We start from the raw sequence: 16,506 nt of genomic DNA, 5'->3' as shown, positions 1-16,506 counted from the left end.
TATGTCTCTTGATCCAGCCTCTTTTAATGAGGCCATTGATAGTCTTCAATCTTCATATTGGATAGATGCTATGCATGATGAGATGGCATCAATGTGTCGAAACGGTGTATGGAACTTAGTTGAACTACCATGTGGCTGTAGGCCAATTGGTTGCAAATAGGTTTTTAAAACCAAGTATAATTCTGAAGGTCAAATAGAAAGGTATAAAGTTAGGCTTATTGCTAAGGGCTTTAACCAAAGAGAAGGTATTGATTATAAAGACACTTTCTCACCTGTTTCTACCAAAGATTCTTTTTGGATTATTATGGCATTAGTAGCTCAGTTTGATCTCGAGCTGCATCAAATAGATGTCAAAACAGTTTTTCTCAATGGAAATCTATTTGAGGATGTGTACATAATGCAACCAGATGGTTTTCAAGTGGAAGGAAAGGAACACATGGTATGTAAGCTTAATAAGTCCATTTATGGGCTTAAGCAGGCATCGAGACAATAGTACCTGAAGTTTGACGAGATTGTTACCTCTTATGATTTCAAGGATAATCTTGTTGATCAATGCATATATTTGAGGATCGGTGGGAGTAAGTATATCTTTCTTGTTCTTTATGTTGATGATATATTACTCGCCACAAATGATATTGAGCTTATGTTTGAGACAAAACGCATGTTATCATCTCATTTTGATATGAAAGATCTTGGTGAGGCCTCTTATATTTTGGGCATCCAGATTTTTTGTGAGAGAACTCAAGACATTCTTGGATTGTCTCAGAAAACCTATATTGATCTAGTTTTAAGTAGGTTTAATATGCATTCTTGTTCTCCTGGGAAAACACCTATTGTAAAAGGTGATAAGTTTTCTAAGTCTCAATGTCCTCAGAATGATAATGAGAGGACTCAAATGCAAACGATTCCCTATTCATCAGTTGTGGGCAATTTGATCTATGCTCAAGTATGTACACGACTTGATATACCTTATGTTGTTGGTGTACTTGGAAGATACTTGAGTGATCTTGGTTTGGCTTATTGGAAGGCTGCAAAGAAAGTACTTAGGTACTTGCAAGGCACTAAAGACCTAGTGCTTACATATCAGCGATCTAACATTCTTGATATAGTTGGATACTCTGATGCTGATTTTGCAGGTTGTGTAGATGACAGGAAATCCATTTCTGGTTATGTTTTTATGATGGCAGGAGGAGCTGTTTTTTGGAAAAGTATCAAACAGATACTTACAGCTTCCTCTACAATGGAGGTAGAGTACGTAGCTTATTATGAGGCTACATGTTAGGCTATATGGTTGCGAAACTTTATCTTGGGGCTAGGTGTGATGAACACCATTTCGAGGTCGCTGAAGATATTTTGTGACAATTTTGCAGCAGTTGCTTTCTCTCGAAACACCAGAAGTTCTTCTCGTTCCAAACATATTGATATTAAGTTTTTGTTTGTTAGAGAGAAAATAACAGAGTCTTGTATTTGTGTTGAGCATATTTCCATAGAACACATGTTAGCTGACTCATTAACTAAAGGTTTAGCTCCAAAATTGTTTCAGGAGCATGTGACTCATTTGGGATTGTTAGAGTCTTCTATTGTAATTAGTTAGTGGGAGTTATGTGATCATTGATTATTTGCTTATATAGTTTATGCTCATATTCTGTTTTAAATATATCCATGTCAATATATATGCTTGAGTCGCGCACATTTTGGACAGGGCTTACTTTATGTATTGAGACATTTTGATTAATTTTATGCCTGAGTCACGCACATTTTGGACAAGGCGATTGTTTATGTAATGAGACATTATGTTTGGTTTCATGCCTGAGTCACGCGTATTTTATACAGGACATACTTTATGTACTGAGACATATTGATTAGTCTTGTGTCTGAGTCACGCGCATTGTGGACAAGGCTTATTACCTATCAGAGATAATCTATTTAGTCTATGCCTGAGTTAGGTGGTTGTGAGTATAAGTTTGGTGTCATATATCCTGTTGATATAGTCACTAGATTAGGTACTACAATTGCATTTTTTAGACAAGGCCTATTGTTTTAAAGACATTAAGATTTGCCTCTGGGCTTCTTATGGAAATAGTGTTTGCGTTTATGTTGTGATTAATTATAATGCTATCCAAGTGAGAGATTGTTGTATTTATTTATAATGGACTAGTATTATACTTTAATCATTGAGCCCATAATGGGATGGACTATTTTATAGACACATGGAAGCCCCTACTCTCACCCCAATTAAATAGAATTAACCCATTGAGTTCTATTAGAGTTTTTCTTTTGTCTGGCCCTTTCATCTCATCTCTTTAATAAGTAAGGGCTGACAAACACACAAAAAATAGAGAGAGAAAAACCAAAAAGAAAAGGGGTAGAGAGTAGTCGTTCCATAGAAACAAAAAAAAAAAAAATTCTCTTTCTTCTTTGCAGGAACTCTTAGATCTCCATGGAAAACTCATCACAAGTTGGAGGTATGTTTTTGGTTAATTTTCTTCACAATTTTGACAAAAGATCTTGGTGATCTTGGATTTATTCAAAATCCAACAAAATCAACTCAAGATATTTTTACCCAATAATATCCACAAAAATAAGTTCAAGATATTTTTATCCAATAATATCCACAAAAATCAGTTCAAGATATTTTTACTCAATAATATTCACGAAAATCAATTCAAGATATTTTTACCCAAAAATATTTACAAATATCAGCTCAAGATATTTTTACCCAATAATATCCACAAAAATCAGCTCAAGATATTTTTACCCAAAAATATCCACAAATATCAGCTCAAGATATTTTCTAATGGTAGAATATAGACTTGGAAGAGTGAGGTAGCTCTTTGATTTTTTTTTCTTCTAGAAATTTCTAGATCCTCTTGACGACATCTGATTAGGCATGTGGGGGATGAAATTACTTAGCCAAAATCAATGCTAAGGTGTCCAATTAAAACTTTTCTAACTTAATTTGGAAATTCCACACTTCTGATACCATAGTGAGTAATAACACTAATTATATGGTTAGATTAAAACCTATACGATTAATGGATTCGTGAAAACTTATGGAGTTTTCATGAGATTCCTAAAACCAATAGAAATTTCACAATTGAATTTCTAGCTGACTGTTACAATTAAGGAAGAGATGTTGCTTACCAACCTGTTGTCTATCCCGTCTATATCTACCTTTGAGATTATGTCATTCTTTAACTCTTTTACTTTAATAAACAATTATATTATAATTCTTTCTACAATGTTGGTCAAGTTGTATTGACATACTCTCCAAACCTAAAATTTTAAGTAAATAATCTTCCAAAACTCTTCCTTAGAAAAACTTAAGCGATATACTTTAAGTGTTCTTGTAAATAATATAGTTAGTAGAGAATTCATCAAAATTAAGCCGCTAACCTCCTTTTTTTTTTTTTTTTTTTTTTTTTTTTTTTTTTTTTGTCAACAAAAACGGTGGCCATCTGTTTTAGACCAGACAAGCTCTAATCTGTAGGATTTTTACAGGTCTTCTGTAGTTGTTAGGTGCCGCAGAGATATGATATTACATCGCTCTTCTGTAGCTGTCAGGCGCCGCAACTATGATACTACATCGCTCGTTTATAGCTGTCAGGCGCTGCAGCTATGATACTACATCGCTCTTCTGTAGATGTCAGGCGCCTCAGAACTATGATGCTACATCTCTTGTTTCTTGTAGAGGAAGCTTGGTGACAGCTTATTAATGGACATAGACTGATAGATCACTAAAAAGATAGATTTCTATTAATATATAATAGTTTACAGAGTTTTAGTACAAATTGCAGTAGTTACAATAATTTATATTCCACCCAAATAAACTGGTACTGCAGATTTCAGCCACCTGCAACACTGAATAACAACAATTGCAATGACGAATTATCGCTCTAAAGGTCTTGGAGGTGGCTCAATATGATCAAACACGTCTGTTGGGAAGTCATCAAAGCAGCTGCCCTGAAACTTCCAACGGGTTCAAACAATGGAGGCCCAATGGAAAGTTTAGCTCCATTTCCGAGCCCAGAAGCGTCCAACGTTCCAAACAGGTCAAATATACTGCTGGGGTCCTCAATTCTATCCATGAATTCTTGGGTTTCTAGTAAGAATGTTGTGAGGTCTGGTTGGAGTTGTGGGATCTCAGAAAGAGGGATTTGGGCTTGGGACTCTATGCATGCAGGGTTATTCTCAGTCGGGGAGAATCCATGATGAATAAGGTCTGTATCGAAATTATGTAACTTGGGGCTAACAAGATCCGGTAATGCCACCATTCTGATCATTTCGGTATTCATGATGATGAATCCATGATGAATAAGGTCTGTATCGAAATTATGCAACTTGGGGCTAACAAGATCCAGTAATGCCACCATTCTGATCATTTCGGTATTCTCGATATTGCAGGATGATGAACATGACTGAACCCTTGACGATGATTCTCCTTCCGATGAGGAACTGAACTTTGGAGCCTATAAATTATAAATAGGCAAAAATTATTCAACGAAAAAACACTATATTATGAGTAATAAACTAGTGTCTCTGAAAATGAACTGTACGTGCACAATATAGGGTTTGTACTTTGTGGCACATTTATAACATTCCAATGGTTCAGTAAATAATATTTTAGTTCAAAAACCCCAAGTCAATAATGGTTTTGCATAGACACTCTAACGTGACATAAATCTAAATTCAATAAATAGCTTTTGATCGGTACATTTACATCCAAACCATGACAACTAGGACTGTTCAAAATCCGGCCCGGACCGGAACCCGGATAACTGGGTTCCCGGTTATGGTTTTCAACCCGGATTTGACCCGGGCCGAAAACCGCATTTACTAAACCGTATATACCCGGTTCGAACCCGGGTTTCAAACCCGGGTTCCGTATTATAACCCGGTTAACCAGGTTTGTATATAAAGTTAAAAAAAAAAAAAACCCTAATCTCTCGTTGTCTCTGGAGCCGTCTCCCAAGTCCCAACCCGTGTGATCTCTCTCTTCTTCACTCACTCTCTCTCTCTCTCTCTCTCTCTCTCTCTCTCTCTCTCTCTCTCTCTCTCACTCATCTCGCCGAAAGCCCTTTCTCAGTCTCTCCGAAACCCTAGTCGTCATCTTCATCCGCATACCTGGTCTTCGTCCTCGTGCCGTCGTCTTCCTCACCTCGTGCCATTGTCTTCATCACTTTGCTCGGTCATTTTCATCCTTGCGTGCTGTTCGGTCAGTTTTTCTCCTCTCTGGGTCTTGCTTAAATGCTTTTCTACTATGTTACCTTTGCTTTGTTCAAAATCTCTGGTTTATTTGGGTTTTTTTTTGCATTCGAAATGGAATAAATGGATGATTTTTTTTAATGTGATTTTTGTCTACTATATTCTGTAGAGAGTTGTCCCGTTTTTTATTTTTTTTAATGTAAATTTGATGCTCGACACTTTTGGGTGTTTGTTTTGTGTCTATATGGGGGGTATTTAGATGTGTTTTGATCTCGGGTCCTTACCCATAATTTAAAACTGCTCACATTTGTGGCTGAGTTTGATTGGGGATTTCACATTTGTGGGTATGATGGTTGATTTTCATAAGATGTTTAGTGTAAATGTGGGTTTGCAAGATAACAGAACCTTGCTTGAATTCTGAAATCTTGGAGTGTGATTTGGAGTAAGTTAAAATGTGTTTTTCTAAGGGGTTTTCTGAAATCTTGATTTCTTAGCATGATAGATGATGTTTAGGTTGGATGCAAATAGTGTTTTGAATGATATGGAGCTCGGTTTGTTTCATGATGTCAGTTTGAATTTTAATGTTGGTTGTACAGAGAGAACTTGTCTTTGTGACCTTCAGTTGATGTTCTATTAGTCTTTAATAGTGTTTTACATGACTTAGAGACGTGTTTAATTAAGTCTGAGCATAGATATTAAGTATAAAGCTTGAATTGGAAATCCTTGAGGCTCTTGGGTTGCCCTTTGTAGGGTCTTTGGTGCTTGTATTTTTGGTATGAAAAATGGATATTTCCAATACTTGCAATACGGATATTTTGATTTCATTGTAAATTAGGGGTTTGGCCTGAAGTCATTTTAAAACTTGATGCAACGGGTTAGGAGTAAGTCCCAGTGATATCATATTTCTACAACCTTCTTGTCCTGCCCATTGTTTCTGATATCATATTTGTCATTTGGCTACAAGTTGAATCATGACATATTTTAAATCATGAGATATCATCATTGATCAAGGGATCTAGATCATGTAGATTTAGTTCACTATGCACAGCCACTTAAGAATCACAAGCAATTAAGTTCTCTAGTAGCTTGATTTGACTGTATAAAAGAGTGGTATATCAGCTTCGTATTATAGCTTTTTAACTAATTGTGAGACAAGAAAGAAGCTAAGAGTATTGAAAGAGTCCAGATTTCTGTGAGTTCTAAAAAACAGAACACATGATGATGTTGATGCCAACTACTAAGCTATGGGCAAATATCAATAAGGAAAGTATTTGAATATAAATTTTATACCTTACAAATTTTAAATCTAATCTTGTTTTAGCATGTTTGGTCCTGTTGTTTGGTCCTGATTTCAAATCCGGGTTCCAGTTTGGGTTTACCTGATTTTTCGGGTCGGAACCCGGATGAACAGCCCTACCCTGGACCTCGTGGGAATTGCCGAAATTCCCATTCTGTTTGGAAGCACAAATTGTAAAATTATTTTTACAAATTGATGTCGTTTTTATACTGCATACACATGCCCTCAATTGACAAGGAGTTCATTTTGTGTCTGATTGTTATAAGCTGATGAAAAAAACGAAAGTGATGCCATCATTTTGATAGAAAGATTTTAGCTGGAAGAGTGTTATTTGACAGTAGGCAGCGCGGTGGATCCTTTAATGTCAGTAGAATGATGTCAACAATAAAGATAAGAAAAGACATTGGAAATTTGATTCAACCAAAAAAAATTTAAGAATATAAAAAAATAAATGAAAAAAATGAAATTTTTTCTCTTCTTTCTCAAGACTGAGCTCGTGCTATGTCCTCTAAAAAATATTAAAAACAAAAGGATTGCAAGCTACAACTGTAATAAAAGTAAGAAAAATTTTATTTATTATTATTTTTGTCATCATCATCTTTTCATTTTATGATGTGACATTACTCTAAAAGTAAAGAGTGGAGCTTGCTTCTTAGCTGCACGAACTCTCTTTTATATAAAAGAGAAATTATGTGTATAAGTTTAAATAGATAAATCTCACTTAAATTTTTGTAAAAAAGTAAATTCTATTTTAAAAAAGTGTAAACAAAACTATTCTTTTTTAGTTGAATTTTTTTTTATTTTATTTTATTTATAAATGATGGAGGCGAGACTTACCTATTTAAAATTTAAAATTTATATCTAACGTTCCTTTATATAAAAAAGGAGAAGCCATTGAAACAAAAGGGAAGCAATCATAAAACATATTTCCTCATCTCGTGTAAATCACTCATCAAGAGTGCAGTGGTTATTATCAAGAGCACACATATATTACTTATTCAAGTCGTCTCTTCTTTTAGCTTAAACTAGAAAAGCATGCATGGGTCTCTTAGGAAGAGAAAGATCTACTGAACTTTTAGATCCCACAAGAATTTGGCACCTGGAACTAATGAATTCAATACAGAGAATTTTAAGTTATTTGGAAGATAAACTACTATTCTTTTAGATGGATGCATGCCACATTTTTTTTCCCTGAATGCCACATTTTAACTATAAATTACTTTATTAAGGGATTTTTCTTCTTATATATTGCCTTTTTTTTTGTCCTCTGTTTGGGTTTTCTAGAAATAGAGGTGAGTTCAATGATGCCAAGAACTATAAGTGTAATTCTGTTGGTGATTGGGTTTGAGCTTATCTGATATTCGATGGGTAGGATAAAAGTATTACAACTCTGATGTTTTCCGTATGATTTAGTATACGGCCATCAGGATTGTTGGGCAACTAATAGCTCATCGCTAATCTAGGTAGTTGAGAAAGATGGGGCATCTGCTTTGTTTTTGTGGACAAAGCTGCTCTAAGTTCACATTCTTAGAGCACTCCCAATGTTTTGGTGTAACTTGTTATCTATAATTCCTCACTAAAGCCCACTTTTTCTATTTTACGTAATAACTTTTGCAATATACCATGCATCACTTATCTAATTTTTCTCTATATCTTTTAAATAATCTTTTTTATTGATTTCTATATTACCTCTAACTACCAATGAATTTTCAATAACTGGTTGATGTAGATAGATTGAGGTGGTTGATGGATGCTCTTTATGGTATATCTATTGTATACTGAACTTATTAGTTATCATAACTGGTTGATGTAGATAGATAGCATTATTTATACCTATTATACAGAAATCGATTGTTTAAACAGAACCTTGTTCTCTTTTGTTTTTTCTCTCTTTTTTTTCTTTTTTGTTTTTTAATGGATATGTTTCAGCCAGTAATACAAAAGAAAGAACAAAATTTAGAACAGTACAGATTGGCCCTTAGATTTGTTTATATAATGTTCAGTTATTTGTTTGCTGTGTTTGATTTTTTATTCTACTGTGTTTGTTACTCAATAATAGATGGAAGAAGATTTTGTGAGTTGTAATGTCGGTACAACTCAAAGGGTTGGCAATGACTCATTTTCTCTTTCAGTTGATGTGGAGGAGCATGAGAATCTACCAACTTCTTCATCCACATATACACAACAGCCTACCCATTCCATCCCACCTTTACCCAAAAAATCCAAGAAAACACCTAGTAACCAATCGGTGGTTTGGGAACATTTTGAGAAAGTGCTACCTCTTGACCCCAATAACCCAAAAGCTAAGTGCAATCATTGTGGTAAGCAGTATCTTTTTGTCATTTGGAATAAATGTATCTACTGTCGTTTCCTGCAAAATATGCCTGAAAATGGTATCTAGTACAGCTTGTTTCTAATAGCACTAGCAGTACTGGAATCAACTTAGCTATATTTTAGCCAAAGTTTTACTAGGTTGTATAAAAACTCACTGTAATGGACCTAACAAATATACAATATACTTTTAACTTTGATCATTTTCACTAGCCAAATTTGGCCAATCCAAGTTGCTGGCCAAATATTATTTTGATATAAAAAACTCAAGTTCCCACGTGCTATTCATTTGATGCTATCCACAACTCCAGAAATTAATCTTATTCTCAAAAGCACAATCTTATTTCACCCAAATTTCACGATCTTACCTTTTTTTTAGACTCTGCTTCAAATATTGGTTTTAGTATGATCTGTTTTGACGACTCCTTCCCTGGATTCAGGTAGCTCTAATCGTTTAGCAGCTCCGTCTTGTTTGTCAAAGTTGTCTCCATCGACTACATGAAGTCTGTTTGCCTACAAAATTGGAACGGATAATAATGGAAGATCTTGTTTTTCTTTTGATTCGTCATAATCTTTTTCTATGGACTTGTGCATTTAATGCAATTCATTTGATGCTATTTGGGACAACTTATTCCAAGAACCTTTACTGTTATGTTGGCTGATTACTCAACTCAGTAACAGGAGCACATGCATTGAGAAACATATAGTTTTAAACCAGATTTGTGATGAAATGCAAGCCCACATCTGATGATGTCTGATTATTTTGGAGTTGGCTGCTTGCTCGAAATTGCCATAATCCACTACAGAGCTCTCCTCTTGGACTTTTACTTGTGATTCTTGGGACAATGGTTGAAAGTTCAAATAGAATATAGAAATCTTACCAGTTTTTATATCCTTCAAGTTGTATTATGGATGTGTTTTTCCATATTTATTTTGTTATTTTGTTTGTTAATCAAGTGGGTGCTTGTAATTTTTATAGCATTCCATCATTTTTATGGTTAGTTTGTATCTTGATAATTATTGTAAAAATGGCAAAACCTGATCAATTTATAGTCATAATCAGAGTGGCTACAATGACACTAAAAAAAAAAAAAAACCGGGTTTGACTCGGAACCCAGAATCCGGTTATTTCAAAATCCGGGTACATCCGAGTTCCGGACCGGGTCTGATCCGGATTAACTCGGGCCGGATTTTGAGACCCAGTTCCCGGCTCGGGTTCCCGAGTTGTAACCCGGATGAACAGTCCTAATGACAACCATTAGACCCTTAACAACAATCGTGGCAAGACTGAAGCTCCCTTCTGTTTTTCTGTGATATGGGGGTTGTTGCTGAAGTCTGCAGAATCCTTGCTAGCCTTTTTTGCTTGCTACTCTAAATGTTCTTCACATTATTATCGGTTCTTCCTGGCAGATTGTTAGTTTTAAACAAAGAGGCAAAACAGAGAAAAAACGGAGTACTTTTTAGAGAAACTTCAATCTCCAACGTGAAAATTGATTCTAATTGTTCTACCCTTTCATTTCTCATTAATCTAATATATATGCTTACATTGAGACTCACAAATTTCATTAAAAGCAGAGTTACAACTTCCAAACACAAGCTAATAATAAAAAAGCTTAATATAGTAAAACATAAATGAAAAGTTCTTAGGAAATAAGCATCACATTAACTGATCTTTAACACTCCTCATTGATGTGATTTCTAGTTATTCCAAGCTGTGATATGAGAAACTGAAACTTGTCTCTTGGGAGTGCTTTTGTAAATATATCAGCAAGTTGCTCTTTAGATCTAAAAAACTTCAAAGCAATTTCACCATTTGATTCAACTTCACGTAAAAAATGATATTTGATTGCAATATGTTTAGTTCTACAATGCTGGATTGGATGTTTGGCAATTGCTATAGCTAATTTATTGTCACAAAAAATTTTAGCAGATCCCAATTGTTTCTCTCCCATATCTTCAAGTATTCTTCTCAACCAAATGGCTTGGTTTGCACAACTTGCAGCTGCCACATACTCGGCTTTAGCAGTTGATTGTGCCACATTGTCTTACTTTTTTGAACTCCAAGAAAATATAGCAGATCCTAGACTGAAACAGTAGCCTGAAGTGCTTCTTAGATCATCACAAGAACCTGCTCAATCACTATCTGTAAATCCCATCAGCTTTGTATTTGAAGTTTCTTATACCAAATACCAAAGCTGATAGTTCCCTGCAGGTATCTCAAAACTCTCTTGGCTGTTCCAAGATGAATTTGGCTAGGACATTGCATGAATCTATTGCATGAATCTTGAAAGTAAACTAGTGGCATACAAGATATCATGTCTAGTGTTACACAAATACAACAAGCTTCCCACAAGACTTCTATAGATTGATGCATCCACTTTCTTTCCACCATCATTCTTCTTCAATTTCTCATTAGGAATTAATGGAGTAGCCACTGATTTGCAACCTGCCATGTTGAATCTTCTTAAAAGATCTTCAGTATACTTCCTCTAAGAATAGAAAATTCCTTTAGCCTCTTGACTCACTTCCATGCCTAGGAAATAATGCATATTTCCTAAGTCACTCATCTCAAAAGTTGCTATCATATCCCTTTTAAAGTTTTCAATCATTCCAACATTACTTCCTGTAAAAATCAGATCATCCACATAAAGAGATACAACAATCAAGTCATTATTGTTTTGAGATTTTACATACAAAGTAGGCTCACTTTTGCTCCTCCTGAAGAATTTCTCAGAGAAATATTGATCAATTCTCCCATACCAGGCCCTTGGTGCCTGTTTTAATCCAAACAAAGCCTTTTTCAGTTTATAAACTTTATCTTCTTCCTTTTCAAACCCCTCGAGTTGATCCACATAAACCTTTTCTTCCAACACTCCATTTAAGAATGCTAATTTTACATCTAGTTGTAATATTTTCCAGCCCTTTTGAGCAGCAAGTGAGACTTAGGTTCGGTTTGGTAAGCAAAAATTTTCATCTCAAACTTAAAATTCTCATCTCATCATTACAACTTTCCCAAATTTCCATATAAAATATAATAAATCATTTAATTTTTTCTTCACTTTTTCAAATCCCAAAATAATAATAATATTAAAATATAATATTTTAATATTTCATCTTAAACTCAAAATTTTCATTTCACTTACCAAGCAAAACCTAAGGCTCTAATGGTATCCATCCTTGCAACAGGAGCAAAAGTTTCATTATAATCTATTCTGAAAAAGCAGTGTTTCTACACAACACTACACCTAGAGGGGGGGTGAATAGGTGTAATCTAATTTTTATGGTCTTTTGAAAATAAATCAAACAAGCAGTTAATAAATGAATCAAATAACACAAATAATCAACACATGATTTTGTTCACGGAGTGGAAACTCATTTGAAGAACATCTTCAAAATCTAAAACCACTCCGGGTGTAAGACACCACCTCAAATCCACTATAGAAACTTTAGTTTGTTACAACCAATTTAGAGACACTCACAAAACCTTTGTAGTAGCTAAACTTGGCTTGCAATACAATGAGTGACCCACTCGATCTCTACACGCATGTAGTGTCGGAACTCCGACCTTCCTATAGCTTCCCACTAGAACCTCTCGATTTCTGCATCAACGGCAGCTCCGGACTCTTCCAGCCAACAAAAATGTCCACTTCAATGGACTCAAGTAAGAGTTGATTTTGAATGTGTTGTGATGGAGAAATATTTATCCAAGAAAGAATCAACCAAATGGGGGACAGGTTGCTCTAAGAAGTTCTTGGAGGCCCTTAGGGTTTTTGCTCTGATTCTTCACACCAAGAACAGAAGTTAACCTGTTCTATTTATAGTTCCCATCAAATGAGGCGTTCAAAACCCTAGTGATCTGGAACATTGGCTCGAGCGAAGTGTCGAGCGAAACAATCTGCCAAAGTTCGCTTGAGCGACCTGTCGAGCGAGTATCGAGCGGTCGACTCTGCCTGAGTTCGCTCGAGCTCAGTGTCGAGCGATGGTCGAGCGACTCACTCTGCCTGGATTCGCTCGAGCTTAGTGTCGAGCGAGGGTCGAGCGGTTGAATCTGCCTGAGTTCGCTCGAACTGTATGTTGAGCGAGGGTCGAGCGGTTGAATCTGCCTGAGTTCGCTCGAGTTGTATGTCGAGCGAAGGTCGAGCGGTGCAATCTGCCCAAGTTCGCTCGAACGCTCCATCGAGCGAGGGTCGAGCGAAGTTGACTTCTTTGACCAATTTTCAAGCCTTTCCGCAACAACACTTGTTACAACATTATTTTACACAGGTTTTCACAAGAATATGCCAATACGCTCATTTTTCCCTCAACATATTCCATGTTGCACATACCCTTTGACAACCAACCTTGCTTTATGCTTCAAGATCGAGCCATCCGGATTTAATCTAGTCTTATAAATCAATTTTACTCCAATAAGTTCTTTATTTGCTGGTAAATAAACCAACTCCCAAGTTTCATTCTTCTCTATCATCCTGATTTCTTCTCTCATAGCTTTCTGCCAAACTTCCTCATTTGAAACTGCTGTAGAGCTATTTGATTCAAGGGTAGCATAATTACAATGCTCATATACTTCACTAAGAAGTCTTGTTCTTCTTATTGGAGATTCGGGAGTTGACTCTTCTTTACTATCATCTGAGAATACTTGAGTAGCAATGGGACTTTCTGTATGAATTTGCTGAGTATCACTTGTTTCAACTTCAGCTTCTTCTTCTTCCATCTCAGTTGATGGTTGAATTGATATCTCAACTCTTAGTTGAACAATCTTCTCAGCTTCCCAATGCCAAGAAGCATTCTCATTAAACCTCACATCTCTACTCACAACCAGGTTTCTAGTTTCCAAATTAAAAATTTGAAAACCCTTTGAAATTGAATTATAACCCACAAATACACCTCTGTCAGCCTTATCTTCAAGTTTGGTTCTTTTCTGAGATGGAACATGAATATAACATATACACCCAAACACCCTTAAGAAACTTGCAGAGGGTTTTATTCCACTCCAAGCTTCTTAAGGAGTCTGTTTCTCCACAGCTTTAGTTGGTAATCTATTCAGTAAAAATACAGTAGTGTTTACTGCTTCACCCCAAAATTTCTTGGGTAGTTTCTTCTCATGCAACATATTTCTAGCCATGGAAACATATTTCTAGCCATTTCCATGACTGTCCTATTCTTTCTCTAGGACACTCCATTCTGTTGTGGAGAATAGGCCACTAATAATTGATGCTCAATCCCCTTAGCTTCACAAAATTTTTCAAAAATTCTTTGGTGTTATATTCACTGCCTCTATAAACTAGATCTTCTTTTCTTGAGTGAGAGCTTGACATGCAAAAAATAAATGCTCATTCTCCTCTTTTTCTTCTGAATAGTTGGCTTGGTGATTGTTCTTGTATCTACAACCTTTTTCCATATGCCCAAATTTTTTACAATTCCAACATTGTGGCTTTCCAGCATGATAGCAATTTTTTTCTAAATGATTTTTTTTTTCTTGCAGATACATCATGGAGGAAATTCACCCATTTTCCCTTTCATCTTACTTTACTTTTGAGCTTGATCAGAATTCTTGTAATCCGTTTGCGACTTCTTTTTATAATATTTTGTTTTCTTATTTTTCAGATTCACCTTGGATTGGAAAGCATGCTCCAAGGAACCATCACCCCTTCTTGCTAGCCTTTGTTCACGAGCTTGAAGTGATCCCATCAACTCAGTAACTGACAGTGTTTGTAGATCTTTAGACTCCTCTATTGCTACCCCTACATGATCATACATCTCGGGTAAACTAATCAAAATTTTTTGAACAATCCTTTGATCAGTCACCTCTTCACCATGGGCACGCATCTGATTAATTAATTCAATTAATCTGGAACCATATTCTTTTACTACTTCAAATTCCTTCATTTTTAAAATTTCAAACTCCCTTCTAAAGCCTTGAAGTTTGATGAGTTTTACCTTGACATTTCCTTGAAATTCTAACTGTAGAATCTCCCATGCTCCCTTTGAAGTGGTAGCCCTTATCAACCTTGAAAAGATTGATTCAGACACAGCCTGCTGTAGGATGAACAAAGCCTTTGCATCTTTAGTAGTTTCTTGCTTAGATTGAGTTGAATCCGAGCTGGAACTGTCACTCCCTTTTCCACTACATCCCATAGATCTTGAGATAGGAAAAAGGTCTTTATTTTGATGCTCCAATAATCATAGCTTTCACCATTGAAAATAAGAACTGAAGTTGTTGCTCCAAAGGTAGCCATTTTCGACCCATAGATGAACTTGGTTTGCTCTGATGCCATTTGTTAGTTTTAAACAAAGAGGCAAAATAGAGAAAAACAGAGTATTTTTGAGAGAAATTTCAATCTCCGATGTGAAGATTGATTCTAATTGTTCTACCCTTTTATTTTTCATTAATCTGATATATATGCTTACATTGAGACTTACAAATTTTATTAAAATCAAAGATACAACTTTCAAACACAAGCTAATAATAGAAAAGCTTAATATAGTAAAACATAAATGAAAAGTTCTTCGGAAATAAACATACCAATCTTTAATACAGATACGTTGCAATTTTAGCCCATTGGTTCGCAAAGCCTGCAAATCTATCACCACCCTCTCTTCCTCTAGTGAAAATTTGCAGCCACTGAAGGAGATCAGACACGCACCAGGAAGGAAAAAAAAAAAAAAAAAAAGAATTAGAGAACTCCCATGATCACCCATTTCTTGGTTATAGATCATACATGCGTGTATGGTATGAAACACAATATTTACAACAATTGGAGAGGAGAGAAATCCATTATCAGCGTTTTCATCGAGCACATTGGTGGGAAAGTAGTGAGTACTTTCATAGATTCATGGTACAATTGGAGAAGAGAGACAACCCATGATCAACATTTTCATCAAACAGCACCATTTTCATGGAAAGATATCTGATAACAAACATTATTATACATAAAAGTATAATTAGAGAAAAACCCATCATGGAAATTCTGAGTTTATTGACCCAACGAAGGCGGCATGACTTTCCCGTCCTCTGCAGCAGACCATTGGATCGAATGGAGCTCCAATCTCTGGGACCATACCTTATCACATGGTTTAGCAGGACTTCATCTTCCTCTGCCTTCCATGGCCCTTTTCTTATACCCTCGTCTCCGTAACCTTCCATTTCTCTCCGCACTCCCTCTCAAATTCCCAAGTCTATCTCAGCAACATCCACTTTTTTCTCTTTTCTCTGAAAGACTTCACTGGGTATTTGGTTATCGATCTCAAACTCTTTGACTCTTCATGTATTTTCCTTATCTTTGTTATGGAGTGATGGTTAATGACGGTTATTCCCACTTCCCTCCATGAAAGCGCCCCGCATACCCGAGTCCCGACTTTTTCTCATGTTATAGAATGCGATGTGACAGAAATGTCCCCTCCCCTGATCCGGCTTTATGGAATTCGGTTACATATCGGATGCCAATAAAAGGGAAATTAAATTTGTAATTTTAGGGCGTGTAAATTTTATATTTTTTTTAAAATATCAGAAATATTATTTATTCCGAAGAATGTTTCGAATAAGTGTCTCGATTTTTTTTTAAATTTTTGTCTTTCTTATTTAGTGATTAAAGAATTGTTTTAAATAATGTTGTATTTTTTTAATTTTTTAAAATGTTTATAATGATTGAAAAAATACATAAAAAAAGAAAAGA

The 16,506-nt window shown here is 35.5% G+C and overlaps 1 pseudogene; it reads right to left on the bottom strand.

Annotated features, from left to right (window-relative positions):
- Window positions 1-3,896: 3,896 nt before the first annotated feature.
- Window positions 3,897-16,203, bottom strand: LOC122294688 (annotated as a pseudogene).
- Between the last annotated feature and the right edge of the window lie 303 nt (window positions 16,204-16,506).

Source organism: Carya illinoinensis, chromosome 14 (genome assembly GCF_018687715.1).
Source record: "Carya illinoinensis cultivar Pawnee chromosome 14, C.illinoinensisPawnee_v1, whole genome shotgun sequence".
Lineage (NCBI taxonomy): Eukaryota > Viridiplantae > Streptophyta > Magnoliopsida > Fagales > Juglandaceae > Carya > Carya illinoinensis.
Note: the sequence above shows the minus strand (reverse complement) of the source record. Positions and strands in the feature narration are given on the sequence as shown.